Below are 9214 nucleotides of genomic sequence, written 5' to 3'. Positions count from 1 at the left end.
ATACACCTCTGTAAGAAGAATTGGAACGCTATAAAGAACACACCCATCAGAGAGTAAAAAAAGAGACACACCTAAGTAACCAAACATGCAGGTTACCCAGTCTGGCTCCTGCAGTAAAAGCAGATTCCTTGTCATCCTTTGTTATACATTTAATGACAAACTCTCCCAGGTCTATGTGACCCTCAGGCAGGACAGTAATTCCCTCTTCCGACAACATCCGGTGAAATTGGAGAGCGCCAAATTCAAATGTCAACATCACAATATTAAACATTCATGAACATACAAGTGTCTTATATCATTTAAAAGCTTAACGTCTTGTTAATCCAACTGCGTTGTCAGATTTCCAAAAGGCTTTACGGCGAAAGCATACCATGTGATTATCTGAGGACAGCTCCCCACATCCAAATATTTTTTTCAACCAATACAGGCTTTACAAAATCGCAAATAGCGATTAAATAAATCACTTACCTTTGAAGATCTTCCTCTGCTTGCAATCGCAAGGGTCCCAGCTACGCAACGAATGTTTGATTTGTTCGATAAAGTCCTTCTTTATGTCCAAAAAAGTCAATTGAGTTGGCGCCATTGATTTCAGTAATCCACTCCTTCAACATGCATACAAAGGAATCCAAAATGCTACCGGTAAACTTGGTCCAAACAAGTCAAACAATGTTTCTCTTCAATCCACAGGTACCCGCAGGTATGTAAATAAACGATAATATTTCAGACGGAAAGAACGGTGTTCAATGAGAAAGGAAAATAACAAAGAGCACGCCCTCATTCACGCGCACCAAAAGCCTACTTTCCTGTTGAGCTCCCTTGGAAAAAACGACTATTACTTGTTCGTTTTTCAAGAAACAAGCCTGAAACTCTGTATAAAGACTGTTGACATCTAGTGGAATACATAGGTACTGCAATCTGGGAGGAATTTTTATATGTAGGCCCATAGACTTGCATTGGAAAGGCCTGTTACTTCCAAAAACAAAGGATTTCTGGGTGGATTTTCCTCTGGGTTTTCGCCTGCCATATCAATTCTGTTATACTCACAGACATTATTTTAACAGTTTAGAAACTTCAAAGTGTTTTCTATCAAATTCTACCAATTATATGCATTTCCTAGCTTCTGGGCCTGAGTAACAGGAAGTTTACTATGGGCAAGTCAGTCAGGCAGAAATTCAGGATACTGCCCCCTAGCCCTAAGAAGTTTTAACACTTTCTCAGAATTAGCCATTCTTTACTATACTGGACAAAAATATATACGCAACTCGCAACAATTGAAAAGTTTTTCCTGAGTTACAGTTAATATAAGCAAAAGTTTAACCTGTTATGGCTAGTGGGCAGTATTTTCACGGCTGGATAAAAAACGTACCCGATTTAATCTGATTATTACTCCTGCCCAGAAACTAGAATATGCATATAATTATTAGCTTTGGATAGAAAACACTCCAAAGTTTCTAAAACTGTTTGAATGGTGTCTGTGAGTATAACAGAACTCATTTGGCAGGCCAAAACCTGAGAAGATTCTGTACAGGAAGTACCCTGTCTGACCATTTCTTGGCCTTCTTTGTCATCTCTATCCATTACAAAGGATCTCTGCTGTTACGTGACACTTCCTACGGCTCCAATGGGCTCTCAGAGCCCGGGAAAAAGCTGAATGACGTAATTCAAAGCCCTGGCTGAAACACATTATCGCGTTTGTCAAGTGGCCGATCAGGGGACAGTGGGCTTAGGCGCGTGCACTGGCCGCCCCCGTCTTTCTGTTTTTCCCTCTGTTTACCGAAACGCAGATTCCCGGTCGGAATATTATCGATTTTTTACGAGAAAAATGGCATAAAAATTGATTTTAAACAGCGGTTGACATGCTTCGAAGTACGGTAATGAAATATTTAGAAATCTTTTGTCACGAAATGCGCCATGGGCACGACCCTTATTTACCATTCGGATAGTGTCTAGAACGCACGAACAAAACGCCGCTGTTGGACATAACTATGGATTATTTTGGACCAAACCAACATTTGTTATTGAAGTAGAAGTCCTGGGAGTGCATTCTGATGAAGAACATCAAAGGTAATCAAACTTTTCTAATAGTAAATCTGATTTTGGTGAGTGCTAAACTTGGTGGGTGTCTAAATAGCTAGCCCTGTGATGCCGGGCTATCTACTGAGAATATTGTAAAATGGGCTTTCACCGAAAAGCTATTTTAAAATCGGACATATCGAGTGCATAGAGGAGTTCTGTATCTATAATTCTTTAAATAATTGTTATGTTTTTTGTGAACGTTTATCGTGAGTAATTTAGTAAATTCACCGGAGGTTTGCGGGGGGTATGCTAGTTCTGAACGTCACATGCTAATGTAAAAAAGCTGTTTTTTGATATAAATATGAACTTGATTGAACAAAACATGCATGCATTGTATAACATAATGTCCTAGGGTTGTCATCTGATGAAGATCATCAAAGGTTAGTGCTGCATTTAGTTGTGGTTTTGTTTTTTGTGACATTATATGCTAGCTTGAAAAATGGGTAGTCTGATTATTTCTGGCTGGGTACTCTGCTGACATAATCTAATGTTTTGCTTTCGCTGTAAAGCCTTTTTGAAATCGGACAGTGTGGTTAGATTAACGAGAGTCTTGTCTTTTAAATGCTGTAAAATTGTCATATGTTTGAAAAATGGAAGTTTTCGGATTTTAGAGGAACTTGTATTTCGCGCCACGCCCATCATTGGATATTGGAGCAGGTGTTCCGCTAGCGGAACATCTAGATGTAAGAGGTTAAGGTAATGATATTATTCCTTCAACATGCATCACTGGTTTTCATGACTTCTGCTACTCCTGTCTCTAGTTTCAGCTCTTTTTTAGTCATGATTGGCGGCCCAGGACAGAATCGGCAAACGTGGAATCGTATCCTCAGTTTGTTTGGCAATGTCTCTTACAGTAGTAGTACAGCAGATAATTATTTGTGCAGCGCAATATCGTCACTTTGTTGTCACATTTAGAACTTTCTGCTGTATAGAGCGAGAGAAATGGTAAGTCCCACCCTGTGTAAAGTTTCAGATGAATGTCTCAGAGGGTAGAGTCAAAATCAAGGCCCCAGTGAGAATTGAACTCACGACCCCTGGTTTACAAGACCAGTGCTCTAACCACTGAGCTATGGAGCCATACACCTCTGTAAGAAGAATTGGAACGCTATAAAGAACACACCCATCAGAGAGTAAAAAAAGAGACACACCTAAGTAACCAAACATGCAGGTTACCCAGTCTGGCTCCTGCAGTAAAAGCAGATTCCTTGTCATCCTTTGTTATACATTTAATGACAAACTCTCCCAGGTCTATGTGACCCTCAGGCAGGACAGTAATTCCCTCTTCCGACAACATCCGGTGAAATTGGAGAGCGCCAAATTCAAATGTCAACATCACAATATTAAACATTCATGAACATACAAGTGTCTTATATCATTTAAAAGCTTAACGTCTTGTTAATCCAACTGCGTTGTCAGATTTCCAAAAGGCTTTACGGCGAAAGCATACCATGTGATTATCTGAGGACAGCTCCCCACATCCAAATATTTTTTTCAACCAATACAGGCTTTACAAAATCGCAAATAGCGATTAAATAAATCACTTACCTTTGAAGATCTTCCTCTGCTTGCAATCGCAAGGGTCCCAGCTACGCAACGAATGTTTGATTTGTTCGATAAAGTCCTTCTTTATGTCCAAAAAAGTCAATTGAGTTGGCGCCATTGATTTCAGTAATCCACTCCTTCAACATGCATACAAAGGAATCCAAAATGCTACCGGTAAACTTGGTCCAAACAAGTCAAACAATGTTTCTCTTCAATCCACAGGTACCCGCAGGTATGTAAATAAACGATAATATTTCAGACGGAAAGAACGGTGTTCAATGAGAAAGGAAAATAACAAAGAGCACGCCCTCATTCACGCGCACCAAAAGCCTACTTTCCTGTTGAGCTCCCTTGGAAAAAACGACTATTACTTGTTCGTTTTTCAAGAAACAAGCCTGAAACTCTGTATAAAGACTGTTGACATCTAGTGGAATACATAGGTACTGCAATCTGGGAGGAATTTTTATATGTAGGCCCATAGACTTGCATTGGAAAGGCCTGTTACTTCCAAAAACAAAGGATTTCTGGGTGGATTTTCCTCTGGGTTTTCGCCTGCCATATCAATTCTGTTATACTCACAGACATTATTTTAACAGTTTAGAAACTTCAAAGTGTTTTCTATCAAATTCTACCAATTATATGCATTTCCTAGCTTCTGGGCCTGAGTAACAGGAAGTTTACTATGGGCAAGTCAGTCAGGCAGAAATTCAGGATACTGCCCCCTAGCCCTAAGAAGTTTTAACACTTTCTCAGAATTAGCCATTCTTTACTATACTGGACAAAAATATATACGCAACTCGCAACAATTGAAAAGTTTTTCCTGAGTTACAGTTAATATAAGCAAAAGTTTAACCTGTTATGGCTAGTGGGCAGTATTTTCACGGCTGGATAAAAAACGTACCCGATTTAATCTGATTATTACTCCTGCCCAGAAACTAGAATATGCATATAATTATTAGCTTTGGATAGAAAACACTCCAAAGTTTCTAAAACTGTTTGAATGGTGTCTGTGAGTATAACAGAACTCATTTGGCAGGCCAAAACCTGAGAAGATTCTGTACAGGAAGTACCCTGTCTGACCATTTCTTGGCCTTCTTTGTCATCTCTATCCATTACAAAGGATCTCTGCTGTTACGTGACACTTCCTACGGCTCCAATGGGCTCTCAGAGCCCGGGAAAAAGCTGAATGACGTAATTCAAAGCCCTGGCTGAAACACATTATCGCGTTTGTCAAGTGGCCGATCAGGGGACAGTGGGCTTAGGCCCGTGCACTGGCCGCCCCCGTCTTTCTGTTTTTCCCTCTTTTTACCGAAACGCAGATTCCCGGTCGGAATATTATCGATTTTTTACGAGAAAAATGGCATAAAAATTGATTTTAAACAGCGGTTGACATGCTTCGAAGTACGGTAATGAAATATTTAGAAATCTTTTGTCACGAAATGCGCTATGCGCGCGACCCTTATTTACCATTCGGATAGTGTCTAGAACGCACAAACAAAACCCCGCTGTTGGACATAACTATGGATTATTTTGGACCAAACCAACATTTGTTATTGAAGTAGAAGTCCTGGGAGTGCATTCTGATGAAGAACATCAAAGGTAATCAAACTTTTCTAATAGTAAATCTGATTTTGGTGAGTGCTAAACTTGGTGGGTGTCTAAATAGCTAGCCCTGTGATGCCGGGCTATCTACTGAGAATATTGTAAAATGTGCTTTCACCGAAAAGCTATTTTAAAATCGGACATATCGAGTGCATAGAGGAGTTCTGTATCTATAATTCTTTAAATAATTGTTATGTTTTTTGTGAACGTTTATCGTGAGTAATTTAGTAAATTCACCGGAGGTTTGCGGGGGGTATGCTAGTTCTGAACGTCACATGCTAATGTAAAAAAGCTGTTTTTTGATATAAATATGAACTTGATTGAACAAAACATGCATGCAGTGTATAACATAATGTCCTAGGGTTGTCATCTGATGAAGATCATCAAAGGTTAGTGCTGCATTTAGTTGTGGTTTTGTTTTTTGTGACATTATATGCTAGCTTGAAAAATGGGTAGTCTGATTATTTCTGGCTGGGTACTCTGCTGACATAATCTAATGTTTTGCTTTCGCTGTAAAGCCTTTTTGAAATCGGACAGTGTGGTTAGATTAACGAGAGTCTTGTCTTTTAAATGCTGTAAAATAGTCATATGTTTGAAAAATGGAAGTTTTCGGATTTTAGAGGAATTTGTATTTCGCGCCACGCCCATCATTGGATATTGGAGCAGGTGTTCCGCTAGCGGAACATCTAGATGTAAGAGGTTAAGGTAATGATATTATTCCTTCAACATGCATCACTGGTTTTCATGACTTCTGCTACTCCTGTCTCTAGTTTCAGCTCTTTTTTAGTCATGATTGGCGGCCCAGGACAGAATCGGCAAACGTGGAATCGTATCCTCAGTTTGTTTGGCAATGTCTCTTACAGTAGTAGTACAGCAGATAATTATTTGTGCAGCGCAATATCGTCACTTTGTTGTCACATTTAGAACTTTCTGCTGTATAGAGCGAGAGAAATGGTAAGTCCCACCCTGTGTAAAGTTTCAGATGAATGTCTCAGAGGGTAGAGTCAAAATCAAGGCCCCAGTGAGAATTGAACTCACGACCCCTGGTTTACAAGACCAGTGCTCTAACCACTGAGCTATGGAGCCATACACCTCTGTAAGAAGAATTGGAACGCTATAAAGAACACACCCATCAGAGAGTAAAAAAAGAGACACACCTAAGTAACCAAACATGCAGGTTACCCAGTCTGGCTCCTGCAGTAAAAGCAGATTCCTTGTCATCCTTTGTTATACATTTAATGACAAACTCTCCCAGGTCTATGTGACCCTCAGGCAGGACAGTAATTCCCTCTTCCGACAACATCCGGTGAAATTGGAGAGCGCCAAATTCAAATGTCAACATCACAATATTAAACATTCATGAACATACAAGTGTCTTATATCATTTAAAAGCTTAACGTCTTGTTAATCCAACTGCGTTGTCAGATTTCCAAAAGGCTTTACGGCGAAAGCATACCATGTGATTATCTGAGGACAGCTCCCCACATCCAAATATTTTTTTCAACCAATACAGGCTTTACAAAATCGCAAATAGCGATTAAATAAATCACTTACCTTTGAAGATCTTCCTCTGCTTGCAATCGCAAGGGTCCCAGCTACGCAACGAATGTTTGATTTGTTCGATAAAGTCCTTCTTTATGTCCAAAAAAGTCAATTGAGTTGGCGCCATTGATTTCAGTAATCCACTCCTTCAACATGCATACAAAGGAATCCAAAATGCTACCGGTAAACTTGGTCCAAACAAGTCAAACAATGTTTCTCTTCAATCCACAGGTACCCGCAGGTATGTAAATAAACGATAATATTTCAGACGGAAAGAACGGTGTTCAATGAGAAAGGAAAATAACAAAGAGCACGCCCTCATTCACGCGCACCAAAAGCCTACTTTCCTGTTGAGCTCCCTTGGAAAAAACGACTATTACTTGTTCGTTTTTCAAGAAACAAGCCTGAAACTCTGTATAAAGACTGTTGACATCTAGTGGAATACATAGGTACTGCAATCTGGGAGGAATTTTTATATGTAGGCCCATAGACTTGCATTGGAAAGGCCTGTTACTTCCAAAAACAAAGGATTTCTGGGTGGATTTTCCTCTGGGTTTTCGCCTGCCATATCAATTCTGTTATACTCACAGACATTATTTTAACAGTTTAGAAACTTCAAAGTGTTTTCTATCAAATTCTACCAATTATATGCATTTCCTAGCTTCTGGGCCTGAGTAACAGGAAGTTTACTATGGGCAAGTCAGTCAGGCAGAAATTCAGGATACTGCCCCCTAGCCCTAAGAAGTTTTAACACTTTCTCAGAATTAGCCATTCTTTACTATACTGGACAAAAATATATACGCAACTCGCAACAATTGAAAAGTTTTTCCTGAGTTACAGTTAATATAAGCAAAAGTTTAATTAACCTGTTATGGCTAGTGGGCAGTATTTTCACGGCTGGATAAAAAACGTACCCGATTTAATCTGATTATTACTCCTGCCCAGAAACTAGAATATGCATATAATTATTAGCTTTGGATAGAAAACACTCCAAAGTTTCTAAAACTGTTTGAATGGTGTCTGTGAGTATAACAGAACTCATTTGGCAGGCCAAAACCTGAGAAGATTCTGTACAGGAAGTACCCTGTCTGACCATTTCTTGGCCTTCTTTGTCATCTCTATCCATTACAAAGGATCTCTGCTGTTACGTGACACTTCCTACGGCTCCAATGGGCTCTCAGAGCCCGGGAAAAAGCTGAATGACGTAATTCAAAGCCCTGGCTGAAACACATTATCGCGTTTGTCAAGTGGCCGATCAGGGGACAGTGGGCTTAGGCGCGTGCACTGGCCGCCCCCGTCTTTCTGTTTTTCCCTCTGTTTACCGAAACGCAGATTCCCGGTCGGAATATTATCGATTTTTTACGAGAAAAATGGCATAAAAATTGATTTTAAACAGCGGTTGACATGCTTCGAAGTACGGTAATGAAATATTTAGAAATCTTTTGTCACGAAATGCGCCATGGGCACGACCCTTATTTACCATTCGGATAGTGTCTAGAACGCACGAACAAAACGCCGCTGTTGGACATAACTATGGATTATTTTGGACCAAACCAACATTTGTTATTGAAGTAGAAGTCCTGGGAGTGCATTCTGATGAAGAACATCAAAGGTAATCAAACTTTTCTAATAGTAAATCTGATTTTGGTGAGTGCTAAACTTGGTGGGTGTCTAAATAGCTAGCCCTGTGATGCCGGGCTATCTACTGAGAATATTGTAAAATGGGCTTTCACCGAAAAGCTATTTTAAAATCGGACATATCGAGTGCATAGAGGAGTTCTGTATCTATAATTCTTTAAATAATTGTTATGTTTTTTGTGAACGTTTATCGTGAGTAATTTAGTAAATTCACCGGAGGTTTGCGGGGGGTATGCTAGTTCTGAACGTCACATGCTAATGTAAAAAAGCTGTTTTTTGATATAAATATGAACTTGATTGAACAAAACATGCATGCATTGTATAACATAATGTCCTAGGGTTGTCATCTGATGAAGATCATCAAAGGTTAGTGCTGCATTTAGTTGTGGTTTTGTTTTTTGTGACATTATATGCTAGCTTGAAAAATGGGTAGTCTGATTATTTCTGGCTGGGTACTCTGCTGACATAATCTAATGTTTTGCTTTCGCTGTAAAGCCTTTTTGAAATCGGACAGTGTGGTTAGATTAACGAGAGTCTTGTCTTTTAAATGCTGTAAAATAGTCATATGTTTGAAAAATGGAAGTTTTCGGATTTTAGAGGAATTTGTATTTCGCGCCACGCCCATCATTGGATATTGGAGCAGGTGTTCCGCTAGCGGAACATCTAGATGTAAGAGGTTAAGGTAATGATATTATTCCTTCAACATGCATCACTGGTTTTCATGACTTCTGCTACTCCTGTCTCTAGTTTCAGCTCTTTTTTAGTCATGATTGGCGGCCCAGGACAGAATCGGCAAACGTGGAATCGTATCCTC

At 39.6% G+C, this 9214-nt stretch overlaps 2 non-coding genes across 2 annotated transcripts; both read right to left on the bottom strand.

The window, feature by feature from the left end:
• Positions 1 to 3080: 3080 nt before the first annotated feature.
• trnat-ugu (transfer RNA threonine (anticodon UGU)) lies at positions 3081 to 3153 on the bottom strand. The gene has a single exon. It is a non-coding gene; the product is annotated as a tRNA-Thr (tRNA).
• A 3080-nt stretch (positions 3154 to 6233) lies between these two features.
• trnat-ugu (transfer RNA threonine (anticodon UGU)) lies at positions 6234 to 6306 on the bottom strand. Its single transcript has one exon. It is a non-coding gene; the product is annotated as a tRNA-Thr (tRNA).
• Positions 6307 to 9214: the final 2908 nt, after the last annotated feature.

Source organism: Salmo salar, chromosome 05 (genome assembly GCF_965601325.2).
Source record: "Salmo salar chromosome 05, fSalSal1, whole genome shotgun sequence".
Classification (NCBI taxonomy): Eukaryota; Metazoa; Chordata; class Actinopteri; order Salmoniformes; family Salmonidae; genus Salmo; species Salmo salar.
This window is presented reverse-complemented; position numbering and strand designations above follow the sequence as displayed.